Here is a 16,127-nt window from a genome sequence, read left to right on the forward strand (position 1 = left end):
ACCTACCCAATTTTCTTGTATCCTACATTATTTTAATACTTCTTTTACATTTCCAAAATCAAACTTTCTTTTTTTGTTCTTCTTCCTTGTTTTTTCCATATTTTTCTTGGTTCTCCCACCGAAGTCATGTGTAACAATTTTAAAAAAACGAGGGAGTTTAAAGCAAACGGAATAGGACACAAATTCAATATGCCTAGCGCCACAAGCATTACATATATGCTACACGCAGCAATGTTGTTTTCTGCGCTTGGAACATGCGTTTAATGCAAGATTGCTGGCACCCAATTACGAGATATAGTCAAATATTTTATAAAATCAATAAAATAAATTATGAGATAAAAAAACAAATGTATCCCTAATTACGAAATATTTAACTGAATTCTTTCAAAAACGAATATTTAACTAGAACATCTTTTTAAAACAAACATTTTGAAGTATTTTATAAAATTAACAAATTAAATTATATAATTATTTATTCGGTTAATTAGAAAGTGGTTGAACAAGAGTTTCCATAAATGGGATTTTATAAAACTATTTTTAAAACGGTTTTAGAACACGGTGGGCTTAAAAAATGGGTTGAAAAGGGAATGGACTTGAAATAGTTTATTTTAGGCTCATTTTTATGCTGTTTCGATTTGGACCAATAAGACATATGTATTAATTAGTCATCATCCGATGGTAAACTTGGGATATAGATTTATGAGTATACAGAGAGGTCTTGAGTGATTTATCCAAAACTCATTGATCAAATCAATTATATTTCCATTAAGATAAAGATATACTTTGTTTGATTTAATTTGTTAACTTCAATGCGCATGTCTATGGTTATATCGGGATGGAATTATATTATCTTTAAAGAAGTAAATCTACCACATTCCATGTGTCATGAGCTTCCATGGTTTGTATTTCTTCATTCATAGCTTTCGACCAATGTTATCCCTCAGTGGCTCAGCAACTACTTAATTAAATGTTTCCGGATCATCACGTTTCTCAACTTGAGCAAGAAACAAGAGAATATTATGCTGGATGGAGTGGTAATAATTCTGTCAATAGGTTTAGCAGCAGTGTAGCCAGTTTCATAAGGTTATTGCAACTCGTTGGATTTTCTAGTTCTTCTTGAGGATCTTTTAACAGATGGTGTTGGAAAATGTATAATTAATCTATGTTGGTTCATTAAACAAATAAAAAACTAATTTTTGATGACACATGTTATTATGCAATGAAATTACATGGAACCTAACAAGTTGTCCAAATTATCTAAATTTAATGTTAGAATAGTTCTTTAGGTCTTTAATTAGCAATAATAACATGTTGGTGATGAAAACAAAAGCAGAACAATTTTGAAATATATAAGAAATATAAAAAGGAGTAGAGATTAGAATGTACAAAAGAATAATTTTATCAATAAAGAGCTACATCATGAAATAAAACATTAGTAACTTCAATATAAAAAAAGTGAAATTTATTCAAGGACCCTCAGGAATATACTAGTGTAGCCTGGGTATGAGGAAATAACAACTTTCAGAAACACCAATCGAGAAGCCTTTCAATGAACACTTGTGAAGATCAATCAAAGTGTGTGTTTATGTGTTTGTAAATATGTACTTGTGTGCTTGTAAATATGAGAGTATAAGAGTAGGAAATTTTAGAGAGTTCACAAGTATTCGAGTATATGGAGCATATAAAGTATTTTTATTTTTAGATCCGAAAAATCAATTACTCCTCCACTCCCAATGGATCGAATCCTTTCGTGGAATGTCCGAGGGATTAATGGAGCTGAGAAGCAGATTGAGGTGTGAAGCTTCATTCATCAGCAATTTGTTAGTCTTGTTGGTCTGTTGGAGTCTAAGGTGAAAGCCTCTAATCTTGGAAGCTTCTACTAGAGGATGTTTGCAGGTTGGCGCTTTACTTCTAACTCATCATTTCATGATGGTGGAAGAATTTTAGTTTCTTGGAAGCCTGGGTCTTTACTCTTGATATCCTGGTTGGTAGTAGTCAGGTGTTGCATTGTTTAGTAAAGCTTGTTAGTGGCTTGCCATAATTTTATTGTAATTTCATTTATGGCTTCAATGAAAGTGCCAAAAGAGTAAATTTCCGGAATTTCCGGAAAAGCTCCAATACCGATGATCCATAGATCGTTTGTGGAGAGTTAAACTGTGTTATGTATGTTGAGGAGAGAACTGGTGCTCCTGTTAGAAGAAATGAGTTAAAGCAGATTAATCAGTGTATGCAAGAATGCAAAATGATTGATATGAAAGCTACATGTAATTTTTATACTTGGAATAAAAAGCAGGAGGGGAATAGTAGAGTTTATTCCAAGATAGATCGAGTTATGGCAAATCAGGCTTGGTTGAATGCTTATGATTCAGCTAAGGCGGGTTTTTCGAATGAACGAACTTTTGACCATGCCCCTGCAGTTTCGACAGTTTTTCCTAGGGATCATTCAGGTAGTTAACCTTTGAGGTATCTCTATTCTATATGTGAAGAGGGGTAGGACACTAAAATATTAAAACTCCTATTTTACCCTTACTAATTTAAGAAAATTACAACAAATCCTCTAAGAAGAAAAACAGAAAAGAAACACACATGTTAACTAACTAAATTATTCAAAACAATTCCTAATTATATGGAAAAGTAACTACAACCGACAGTTTCCTACTTCTCCATAAATATTTCCTCTGTTTCCCTTCCAATGATCATAACTTCTCCCTTCCAATAATCTGAAAAACACACCAAAAATAGTTACATAACAAAGTAAAATAGAGATAATATAATTTATCCAAGATCAGGTAATTATATAGCATAATGAAATGATTTGATCAAAATATACTCATAACATCATTTTTTTTGGTGTGAAATTTATGCAAGATATTTTGTTCACAAGCCAAAGGGAGCAAAAAAATTGATGACTAAATACATCATTTAATTGAAAGTTATTTCTTACTTCTTGATATGTCATAATTATATATAGTGTTTAGATGCATTTGATTGCATTTGGAACTCTCTTTAGAGCATTTAGGTGCATAATGGCATGAATTTCGTAAGTTGTGCTCTACTACTCCCCGTTCGCGTGTTTTGATCATTTTCAGGTTACTTTGATGCAAATTGATTATGATTACCTAAGATCAAGCCTATTAATCATTCTAGATGAAGATATCTTGCACAAGGGTCACAATGCATCATTTCGGGACAATTTCGAGTTAGAATGAAGCAAAGAGTTAGTGAAAGAAGTGTCAAAACTGACACTTGTTCACTATTTTGATCATAACTTTTGATAGAAAATTGATAATCAAGATTCTAATTGGGTTGGAAACTAGACTTCAAGGGATTTCCAATGATAGGTCACACGCCCAAATCCGACTTCTGGTTTCAGAGATACAACCTTCGAAAGTTGACGCAGAATCGTAGTTTCCTCGCCCGGTCGACCGGGCGAAATTAATTTTTCACCAAAATGCAAGGCATGTTAGCTCGGTCCACCGGGCGACCGAATGGGAAAATTCGCTTGCGCGCCCGACCGGGCGGATTTGCTTTTTTGTCGTAAGTTGTGAATCACCGTCGCCAGACCGTGCGGATTTCGCCCGGTCGATTTCTCGGGACGCGTTTTTTCGGGTTTTTTAGCCGATTTTGTAAAGAGTATAAATAGGTTTTTAATATTTTCGTTTAGACTATCTCATTATATACGTTTTTAGGTATTCTTCTTTACTGGAATAATTCTACTTTTGTTGAACTTTTACATTGGAAGATTATATAGATCGTCGATTTACTTTTTCATTGTTATTCAATCATTCGATATTCTTCTTTACTTTCCTTAATTTAATGAATTGTTTTACTTTCATCATGTTTATTGAGTTCTTTATTATAATGAGTGAGTAGTCTATTTCTAGGGTTTAGAGAGGGAAGCCATATTTATACCTTTTTTTATTGTAGTTTGATGTTCTTCAATAATTGGATTGAACTGGAATAATTCTTGTTGATTTGTTATACTTATTTAATTCATGTAATTGCGCAATATCATGAGTTATGTTTAGCTAATAAGAATTAGAATCGAAAGATCATATTCATTAGAGGCTTATTACAATAGGTAGATTTGAATTATGTTGAGCGACCGTACTGGCATATGTTAATCTAGGAGTTGTTAATGCCTGACCAAGGATTAACGAAATACTTCATTTATTCGAACCTCAATCCAAGTGTTGTTGAACATATTATATTGATTAAACTGGTATAAGCATGGTGGACCGATCGATTGCCCTAGGTTTTAATTATTTGATAAATTCCCATTTTTCTGCGTTCTAGTTTATCTAGTTTAGTTATTAATTCTAATTATTTTTCCTCTCTGGAAGTAGTTAGATAATTGACATAAATCTGTAGAACTCCTCTCCCTGTGGATCGACCCGTATTTGCCAGTTTCTGCAAACAGACACGTGCATTGCGGTATATTTTAAAACACATCAAGTTTTTGGCCCGTTGCCGGGGAGACGGCTAGTTTCTATAGTTTCTGATTAATTATTTACTATTTCTGCTGTCTCATTGGAACTTCAAGTTCCAATTGAGGCCATCTCACTCACATATTTTCTTTGTTTCTTTTATGCCCAGGTCTAAAAGAACAGGTACTCCAGTTCCAACTGATCCTGATCTTGAGAAAACCATCCGTCAGCTCAAGAAGACACAAAAGAAGAAAAAGCAGTCTGCTAATCAGGGAAAAATCACGGAAGAACCAATACAATCAGTCATGCCTCCTAAGTCATTGAAGTCTTATGGGGTACCTTCTCCTGGCAATGTTCCCACAGGCCCTACTATGCCTGATATACAGCACAACTTCGAAATCAAGCCTGCTCTCATAATATGATCCACAGAATCAATTTGGTGGCATCCATCTGAAGACCCTGCAAATCATTTACAACGGTTTCAACAATTCTGTCGTACCGTTAAGCACCAAGGGGTCACTCCTGATCAGTTGAAGGTCATGTTCTTCGAATTTTCATTAAAGGACAAGGCACAGAAGTGGTGAACGATGTAATGAAACTGAGTGGAGTGCTATATCTAAGCATTCCTGAAAGAGTACTACCCTCCCACCAAGACTGCAAAATAAGACATAAAGCTTGCCACCTTCCAACAAGAACCGATGAAACACTGAAGGAAGCATGGAATAGTTCAAGGATCTGCAGGAGAATGCCCACACCACAATCTGGATAAGTGGTTCATCACCCAAGCATTCTAAATGGTCTACAACCCATATCAAGAGACATTGATTCATCTGCAGGGGGTGTCTTCTAGATAAGGGGTGATGAAGGGTATAATTTCTGGCCAACTTAGCGGCGAATGATCATAGTTCTCCAGGACTATTACAAAGAAAAAGTTGGATGTTGATGCATATGCCTTGTTGTCTTCACAAGTAGCCCAGTTGAGCATGAAGATGGACTCACTGAAATCTTTGCAGTCTAGTATTCCTCCTATGAGTATTAATGCATGTCTCCATGGCTCCTATTACTTCTTCCTTTTGTGAAGTGTGTGGTGTTCAAGGCCACTTTGGTCATGATTGTTGCTACAATCAACCTGATCCGAATCAAATGGCGCATGCAAATGTTTTTCAGCAGAGACCTCCACACAACCCATACTCTAACACATACAACCAGGTTGGAGAGATCATCCTAATTTTTCCTACAAGAACAACAATGTTCAAATCCTCAACCTCCACCACAATCTTCCTACAACCACCACATGCTGCTAGACAACATATTATCAAGGGGCTCCTCAGAACCCCCTCCTGGTTTCATAGGCCTTCACATCAAGGCTATCAGCAGCAAAGCTTCTCAAATGTCAACTCTCAAGACCTACTATGTCTGATCTAATGAAAATGATGGTTTCTATGCAGAAAAATCATGAGGAGAGCATCAAGGAGTGAAGAACACTACCAAACACTTGGAGACTCAACTTGCTCAGTGGCCGAAAATAATGCACAGAGGCAACCAGGTTATCTGCCGGGACAACCCATCCCAAAGGAGACTGTCAATGCCGTTACACTTCGTAGCGGCACTGTTTATTATGCTCCTCCCATGCCCATTGATGATATTGCTCCGGGCAAGGAGAAAGAGGTGGTAGAGAAAGAAGCGGAGAAGAGTTCGATGTTGAGGTCGAACTAGCTAAGGAAGATCAGACAGGAAAGCGGAGGAAAAGGTTTCTGAAACGCCTATTACACCAAGGCTACCTTTTCCCCATAGGATGCAGAAGTCGAAGGTCGATCACAACTTGGTAAGTTCTTGACTATGGTCAAGAACCTTGAGGTAACAATTCCTTTTACTGAACTTATTTCTCAAGTGCCTGTTTATGCTAAGTTTTTGAAAGACATGATTACTAAAAAGAAAGACTTTGGTGGGGTAGATCGAGTCGCTCTAACTGAAGAGTGTAGTGCTGTTTTACAAAATAGAACCCCACCTAAGTTGAAGGATCCTGGTAGTTTTTCCATCCCTTGCCATGTAGGTGCATTATTTATAGATAAGGCATTGTGTGATTTAGGTGCTTCTGTGTCTGTCATGCCTTTATCTGTTTATAAGAAACTGAATATGGGAGCACTTAAGTGCACTCAAATTACTTTGCAAATGGCCGATCGTTCTATAAAATACCCTCTAGGTGTTTTAGAAGACGTCCCTGTTAGGGTGGGAAAGTTTTATATTCCTGTTGATTTTTGTGCTTGATATGGAGGAGGATGCCCAAATTCCTATTATTCTTGGTAGGCCGTTTTTGTATACAGCTAGTGTTGTTATAGATGTCAAGTCTGGTCTTTAACTTTGAGTGTTGGTGATGATAATGTCACTTTTAAACTAACCAATTGTTAAGTCTCCTATACTTGAGCAAACTTGCTGCAGGAGGAAAATGTTTGATGAGGGAGCACTCATTGCCAAGCCCTCCGATTTGAGATTGAGGAGGTAATATGGTCGTGCGGGACCTTTATAAACCAGCGCTGTGTGGGAGGCAACCCGTATATTTTTTTTATTTTTTTTTCTTTTTTTTTTTCATTTTTTCCCTTTTAGAGAGTGAGAGAGCGGGAGAGTCTAACATTAATTTTTCTCTAAGCATCGTCTATAGTTCATCTTGCGGCACTGAGGACATTGCCACGTTCAGCTTGGGGGAGGATTTTTGTATGTATTTTCTCTCTTTTACTACCTTTTAGTGTAGATTTTTCTTTTCTTAGGCCAGATTTATTTGCTTTCAACAAAAAAAAAAAAAAAAACAAATATTGCTGAAAAAACAACAAAAATACAATTTGACTGGATTGATGTGATTGCTTCTCTGTGCCCCATGATATTCTTTGAAAGTGTATTTGGGCTCTTTATCTGGATAGTTGGGACTTGAGATTGTGATGCTGGAATGTGAACTCTAAATGCCTTGACCCTCAATGAGTTTTGATAAAAAGCGCTTATCTTGACTGCATACTTGAATTGGTTAGACTGTGAGGATTCATTCTTGCCAATGGATTCATTCTATATCCATTTGTTTTCTTGTGTGTTAGTTCCTCATTAGCTGACTGATCTTGACTTTGACAACGTACTCATTGATATCTGATGACTTGTGGCAATGTGATAGAGGCGTTCTTTTGTCTGTTCTTTGAGCCTTAAAGTGATTTTTGTGATATACTTTTATCCTCCTTAGCCCCGCTGAGCCTAATGACTATTTCAGTTACTAAACCTCATTACATGCCCATGGCCCTTTTTTGATATTAATCCAAGCCTAGCTTGGGGGAGCATATGTTTGAGTTAGTATCTGAGATAGTTTTTATGAGTTACTTTGGATGGAGATGATTGTATTAAGGTACAAAAGTTGAGAAAAAGAAAAGAATGAGCAAATGAAATACATGTGATTATGGATTGGAAAAAATGCAAAAAGAAAGAAAAAGAAAGATTGAAAAAGAAGAACGAACAAAAAGTCAAAAATTCTTTTTTTTACAAGTGCTTGCAAAGAAAAAAATTCATCACACTGCTTCAAGGATGAGTTTATTGAAAATTTTGTGATTTATAGGATTGGGAACTGTTATTGGCTATATTCAGGTTGATACTTCTAGTAACTTGTGCTCCCCTATTCTTGGTTTTTCCACCACATTTCCCATACATAATCCATACCCATACCTAACCCCATTACAACCCTGAAAAAGTCCTCTTGAGCTGTGCCTTACATTGTTATGGATTGATGTGGTCAGTTTGTCAAGGTTGAAGAGTACGTTCGCTACTTGAGTCGACATGATTAGGTTGAGTGGCATTATTACCTTTCTAAACACATGAGAGTGTGAGTGGTAAGGGTTATTATGGTTGGGATGGTGAGTGATCGGGCACATTTTTTGCCTGCCACAAAAATGTCGAGAGGAGTGACACCCTAGTGAGAGCCTTCTCGAGATTTGTATGTCATCTAAGGCAGCTGCATTTGATTGCTTATTTGGGCGATGGGAAAATAGAGTAATCTGAACAGTTGAACTTGAATTGTGCCTGCTTGAATGATTTATGAGCTTTATAAAAGATTTTGATCTCTGTTTTCATATATAAAGGGGCGAAGCAATCATATTCATGTTCATGTCTTGTTTGCTTGAGGACAAGCAAAGGTTTAACTTGGGGGAGTTTGATATGTCATAATTATATATAATTTTTAGATGAATTTGATTGCATTTGGAACTCTCTTTAGAGCATTTAGGTGCATAATGGCATGAATTACGTAAGTTGTGCTCTACTACTCCCCGTTTGCGTGTTTTGATCATTTTCAGGTTACTTTGAGGCAAATTAATTATGATTACCTAAGACCAAGCCTATTAATCATTCTAGATGAAGATCCAAATCTCGAGTTTCCTCGCACAATGCATCATTTCGGGACAATTTCGAGTTAGAATGAAGCAAAGAGTTAGTGAAAGAAGTGTCAAAACTGACACATGTTCACTATTTTGATTATAACTTTTGCTAGAATAATTGATAATTAAGAAATTCTAATTGGGTTGGAAACTAGACTTCAGGGGCTTTCCAATGATAGGTCACACGCCCAAATCCGACTTCTGGTTTGAGAGATACAGCCTTCGCAAGTTGACGCAGAATCGCAGTTTCCTCGCCCGGTCGACTTTGCCAGACCGGGCGAAATTAATTTTTCACCAAAATGCAAGGCATGTTAGCCCGGTCAACCGGGCGACCAAATGGGAAAATTCGCTAACGCGCCCGACAGGGCGGGCTCACCCAGTCGACCGGGCGGATTTGCTTTTTTGTCGTAAGTTGTGAATCAACCTCGCCCGGTCGATCGAGCGATTTCTCGCGACGCGTTTTTTCGGGTTTTTTAGCCGGTTTTGTAAAGAGTATAAATAGGTTTTTAATATTTTCGTTTAGACTATCTCATTATATACGTTTTTAGGGCCAAAACACTTAGATTATTCTCTCTACTTTTGTTGAACTTTTATATTGGAAGATATAGATCGTCGATTTACTTTTTCATTGTTCTTCAATCATTCGGTATAATATAAATAACTTCATAAAATTAAACATATATTACAAATACAACAAAATAAATATCCATACTCCAACTCAAATAAAATATAAGTATTCAAAAAAATAATTAACTTAATAATTATGATTAGCTTTTAATAACGCTTTTAAAAACAAGCCTGTTACATACTACCACCCTTATCAAAAGTTTCGTCCTCGAAACTTGCAAACAGTTATTTTCAGAAAATCAAATTCTTAAGCTCCAAAGACATGAATGGCCAGCCTCCATTCTACCATCATCTTTTGTATCTCTACTTCAACTTGATTCACGAAATCGAGCAAAGAAAATCTCTACTTCGACTTGATTCGTAATATCAAGGAGCAAAGAGCAAAAGGGGCAAACTTGTTGGCATTGGGTTTCATTTATCTCATTTGCAGAGATCTCGTTTGAAATTCATTTACTTAATCAAATCAAACAAGTTTTCTCAAAATACACACATTTAAGTAGATAATATCAGAGACAATCAAGTCATAACAATATACCATTATACAGATTAGCAAATATACACACACTTAATACCCATTCAAATAAATAAATTCATATAGTACACGCGTAAGCGCAAACACTCATATGGCTTGATTCATTTATACCTAACTCTTTAGTCAATCCATTAAACCTATATTCAACCCCTATGCTGTGATATGGAGATCACGGCGTATCCAAAAAACTATCAAGCTTTGATACCACTTGTAACAGCCCGAATTTTCCCGACCATCTTACAGAGGATTAAACACAGCGAAAGAGACTCTGGTCGAGACAACCCGAACTATTACCATCACACTCACCGAACTACATCAGAGAGTGTGGAACTCAATTCCCAACTCTATTCAAATTAATTAACTATTGCAACTACGCTCTGATTCTCAGATTCTATTCCCATAAATTTCTACAGAAAACCCGGCAGAATTTCTTTTGAAAATAGGACAACGCTAAAGCGAAAAATAATATGAACCTGTTACAATTTCAATTTATAAAATATTTCCAAATCCCAAAGCTGAACAACCTCAACGCATTCGCGGAGCAACAACCAACAGAGAATCAGGAGCACTAGCTAACGATTCTTAAATGAAGAAATAAATTATAGAAAATAAACGATTAACTCTTACAAGTGGAGCGTCCTCACTTCAATAACAAATATAATACTGCACCATCTCGTATCGCCTTCAACTTGCAAAAGAATAACTCACGGCTTCAACCTGAAACATATAACTGCCACCCACCAAGTGACAGGCCACAGAAATGACAAAACAACGTACACACATCAGCAAAGCTGAGTACTAAACCCGTAAATAAGAGTAACACATGCTTTGGTGGCTTTTACTTGAAAACGACTCAGCAGTCAACATAAGTTCAATAATCACATCCCTCATAGCATTCTTAGTAGCAATAATCTTGTTGAACATACATATTATATTTCTAGTTCCACATATCATGATACATCATTAATCAAAAAGTAGCAAACACGCTAAGGTGACTCCTAACAATGATACGTTTCATATATTCTCATTTGATCAACCTTTTAACTTACCACGATTCCATAGTAGGAATATGAGGTCACCAACTTTGATATAAGTAATATACTTTACTTCCTTTAATTGATTTCTTATCAGAAATCCAAACTCATGCTTTCATACTCTATCAATCACTTTCTTATATTCTATAAACACCTCTTATCAGGCAATAAATATCATAACTTTCACTATAACAATTCCTTATCGGGAATCCACATAACAAGATACGATTCCTTATCGGGAATCCAAGATTAGTATAACTTACCATGATCTGCTTCCTTATCAGGTTACTAATATCAATATTCATATTCATATACTAAATAAACATTCATTACTTACCTGATATGATTCCTTATCGGGAATCCAATATCGAAACAACTCACCACGATACGATCCTTTATCAGGAATCCATTATCGATATAACTTTCCTATTCTGCGATACCATCCTTTTTAACCAGGGGGAAAGAGAACGCGGCGGAGGAGACAAAGCTTACACTCCGACAGTGGGGGTCGTCACCCAACCATTCGCTTTACTTTTGGCCAATAACCGCGACTAGTCCGGAGTACATTTTTCCGCTGATTTCATCAGCCATCCACAGGTTTCACATTACCTGATATAACGCCCGATTATCGCCTCACAGAGCAATGGACAGGTTTCCATGTGGGGCCCCCAAGGTTCACAGTCCATGGGGCATTGTTCATGTCACCTCATCCGTCGACTCAGACGAGGCTACTTTCCCCTTTCAGATTTCTTTCGATTATTGTTCATAAAACAATCAGATCATTCATATAACTCGTCCAATAATTTAGTAATTCTTAACAACGATATCTTTGAATAACGAACCAAACCAGGTGATGTCCATCGTAGATAACCATAATCATTTAACGTATAACTCTTATAAATACGTATTTCAAATCGATACATATATGCTTTTCAATTCCAAACATAAAGCTTATAAGCCACAACTGGTAATAAATAATCATGTCGATTAGATATCTACAACAATATCACTAGTCTCTCCGTTAGAATTAACTAACGAGAGTTACTAAGCCAATTTCACACATTACACGTTTTTACATATACATAGTTCATATTAATTTTCCTTTTCATATTTATCAATCTATATTCATCCCAACCATCCCACATTCTTTATTTAAAAGTCAATCAATTGGATCTACAAGTTGACCTTAATAACCTCACTCTTAGTCATTTGACAAAGAAATAGCTAATACTATACTTTAGAACATTCAGCAAGATAAAAGTAGTTTACTAAACTACTAGATTACTTAGTAAGTATTACAAAAGGAAATAAACATCTTAACTTCCTTTTAGTAACTCTAAATAGATGTTCTAACTATCATATTAATCCATTTATAAGGTATTTTCCCATCACATTGACTCGGATATATCTACATATAAACTTCACTAATGGACTTATGAGTTACAAAGCTATTCAAGATTAACTCCATGTTATTAACACAATTATGTAATCCTTTTCGTCCCTTTACTTAAGTAAAGTAATATAGTTTGTTCCTTCTCAAAGACTAGATCAATGGTTCTTGACTAATTAAACATATGAGCTTCACACACTTCTTAATTACTATTCTTTTAACTTACAACTCAACGACGAACTAGAACTACTACTTTACTCAATAATATCAATAATATTTAGAGATTAGCAACCTTCCACTAACATTAGAACCAATTAAACATACATTATCCTTACTAACTCAAGCTTTCCAATTTCATCCACTATTGATCTAATTCAAGTTTTGAATTAGCATACAACTACTCACAGAATTCCACTAATTCTAGTTTTGAATTAGCATACAACTACTCACAGAATTCCACTTATGTGATTATATTAACCACAACAATACTAATAATATCCAATAACTATTTCAACTGAATTAAGATAAAGAAACCAATTCCATTCACATTCTTAATATAAATTAAATCATCATATAAACTAACCTTTCAAAGATAAACTATTCGTCCCATACTCTTAAGTCCTTTATAAATCAACTCCTACTACCTCAATCATAATTACAAGAACATAAGCTGAACTTCCTCAAATATTGTGTAAGAGCTCTATTTAGATTAATTTCAGATTTGAAAGCATAATAAGATTAGAGATCTAATTCACTTGAGAATTAAAATAAAAACAATGAATTAAACCAATTACCAATATATATTAACTCCTTCCTCAATATAGTGATCCATTTAAAGAAACTAAACAACTAATTTCTTCCAAAAAATAACTTGTATAATCTAAATAACAATCATTAATCGAGAAAACCAACTCAAGTGGATAACATACTAATCAAGGTAACTAGAATAAAACTTCTCGTTAAATTGAACTTTAAGTTGTATTAGATTGATTTAAGAACTAACCATAATTATCTACCAAAACCAAAAATACTTTAACCAAGTTTATTAGTTGATTAAAGGAAACACTCTAATATGAGTTTATCACTAACAACTCAATAGTATCATAATTATTCAATCCACCAACACTAATATAAATCAATTTAATGTACCAATTCACAAACAAATATAATTCAGCTATCCCACAAGTAGAAACCATATTCCACAGTTAGTAGTTCATAACCAATTCTTAATCTACATTTGAATTCCAAGAGAATACAAACAAAATTAAGACAAAACTGAAAGGTTTAGTACCTTTGTCAACCACCATTTGTGGCGGCAACAGCAAGCAGCAGCAACACGACACAACGACAACAATAAAAACCGAGCCAAGGAGGGAGAGATAAAATAGAGCAGCAACAGTACCACAACAACAATCACCACCACAACATAATTCAATCATCAATAATTTCATAGTAGATATACTAGCCAGAATTCCAAACTCTAAATATTACATAACCCAATTTAAAATGGAAGTAAGAAGGGTTAGTACCGACAACGGTAGCACCACCATCTTATGGTTCCAAGACCAAAGCCACGGCGGCAGACGAGGTGACACCCACGGCAGGACTATAGCAACATCTAGCGGCAACAACGACACAAGAGCAAAGGAGAGAAAACACGGCGAAGGAGGCGACGACGATGGTAACCGCAACACCACCATCAACAGTAGCCACCAGAACAACAACGACAACAAAACAACAGCAGCGCCAACGACGCGGATGACGCGATAGCAGCGTCGAGTAGGGACGAACAGGGGAGGGGAATCCAACTGCGAGGAGACGGAAAGAGAAGGGTTTGCTGCGGTGTTCGTCAAGCTCCGGTGAGACGCCGGTGAGGCACGCGGTTGAGAGAGCGAGGGTGAGAGGGGTCGGGGTTTCACCGAGAGAGGAGAGAGACTGTAAGGTTTTGAGTTTGGGGTTTCTTGCGTGAGAGAATAATTTTGGGGGTTTGGGTTTGGAATAAGGCAAACTAAACGACAAGAGGTAAGGTGGGGTTGGGATTTGGGTTTTGTTTCATTTAACATAAACAATCACTAGTTGTGAACTTTCGACAAATACCACTCAAATAATTTTAAATAATTAAAATTCAAAACATATAATATAAATAACTTCATAAAATTAAACATATATTACAAATACAACAAAATAAATATCCATACTCCAACTCAAATAAAATATAAGTATTCAAAAAAATAATTAACTTAATAATTATGATTAGCTTTTAATAACGCTTTTAAAAACAAGCCTGTTACATACTACCACCCTTATCAAAAGTTTCGTCCTCGAAACTTGCAAACAGTTATTTTCAGAAAATCAAATTCTTAAGCTTCAAAGACATGAATGGCCAGCCTCCATTCTACCATCATCTTTTGTATCTCTACTTCAACTTGATTCACGAAATCAAGGAGAAAGAAAATCTCTACTTCGACTTGATTCGTAATATCAAGGAGCAAAGAGCAAAAGGGGCAAACTTGTTGGCATTGGGTTTCATTTATCTCATTTGCAGAGATCTCGTTTGAAATTCATTTACTTAATCAAATCAAACAAGTTTTCTCAAAATACACACATTTAAGTAAATAATATCAGAGACAATCAAGTTATAACAATATAACATTATACAGATTAGCAAATATACACACACTTAATACCCATTCAAATAAATAAATTCATATAGTACACGCGTAAGCGCAAACACTCATACGGCTTGATTCATTTATACCTAACTCTTTAGTCAATCCATTAAACCTATATTCAACCCCTATGCTGTGATATGGAGATCACGGCGTATCCAAAAAACTATCAAGCTCTGATACCACTTGTAACAGCCCGAATTTTCCCGACCATCTTACAGAGGATTAAACACAGCGAAATAGACTCTGGTCGAGACAACCCGAACTATTACCATCACACTCACCGAACTACATCAGAGAGTGTGGAACTCAATTCCCAACTCTATTCAAATTAATTAACTATTGCAACTACGCTCTGATTCTCAGATTCTATTCCCATAAATTTCTACAGAAAACCCGGCAGAATTTCTTTTGAAAATAGGACAACGCTAAAGCGAAAAATAATATGAACCTGTTACAATTTCAATTTATAAATATTTCCAAATCCAAAGCTGAACAACCTCAACGCATTCGCGGAGCAACAACCAACAGAGAATCAGGAGCACTAGCTAACGATTCTTAAATGAAGAAATAAATTATAGAAAATAAACGATTAACTATTACAAGTGGAGCGCTCCTCACTTCAATAACAAATATAATACTGCACCATCTCGTATCGCCTTCAACTTGCAAAAGAATAACTCACGGCTTCAATCTGAAACATATAACTGCCACCCACCAAGTGACAGACCACATAAATGACAAAACAACGTACACACATCAGCAAAGCTGAGTACTAAACCCGTAAATAAGAGTAACACATGCTTTGGTGGCTTTTACTTGAAAACGACTCAGCAGTCAACATAAGTTCAATAATCACATCCCTCATAGCATTCTTAGTAGCAATAATCTTGTTGAACATACATATTATATTTCTAGTTCCACATTTCATGATACATCATTAATCAAAAAGTAGCAAACACGCTAAGGTGACTCCTAACAATGATACGTTTCATATATTCTCATTTGATCAACCTTTTAACTTACCACGATTTCATAGTAGGAA

Source organism: Beta vulgaris, chromosome 4 (genome assembly GCF_026745355.1).
Source record: "Beta vulgaris subsp. vulgaris cultivar EL10 chromosome 4, EL10.2, whole genome shotgun sequence".
NCBI lineage: Eukaryota > Viridiplantae > Streptophyta > Magnoliopsida > Caryophyllales > Amaranthaceae > Beta > Beta vulgaris.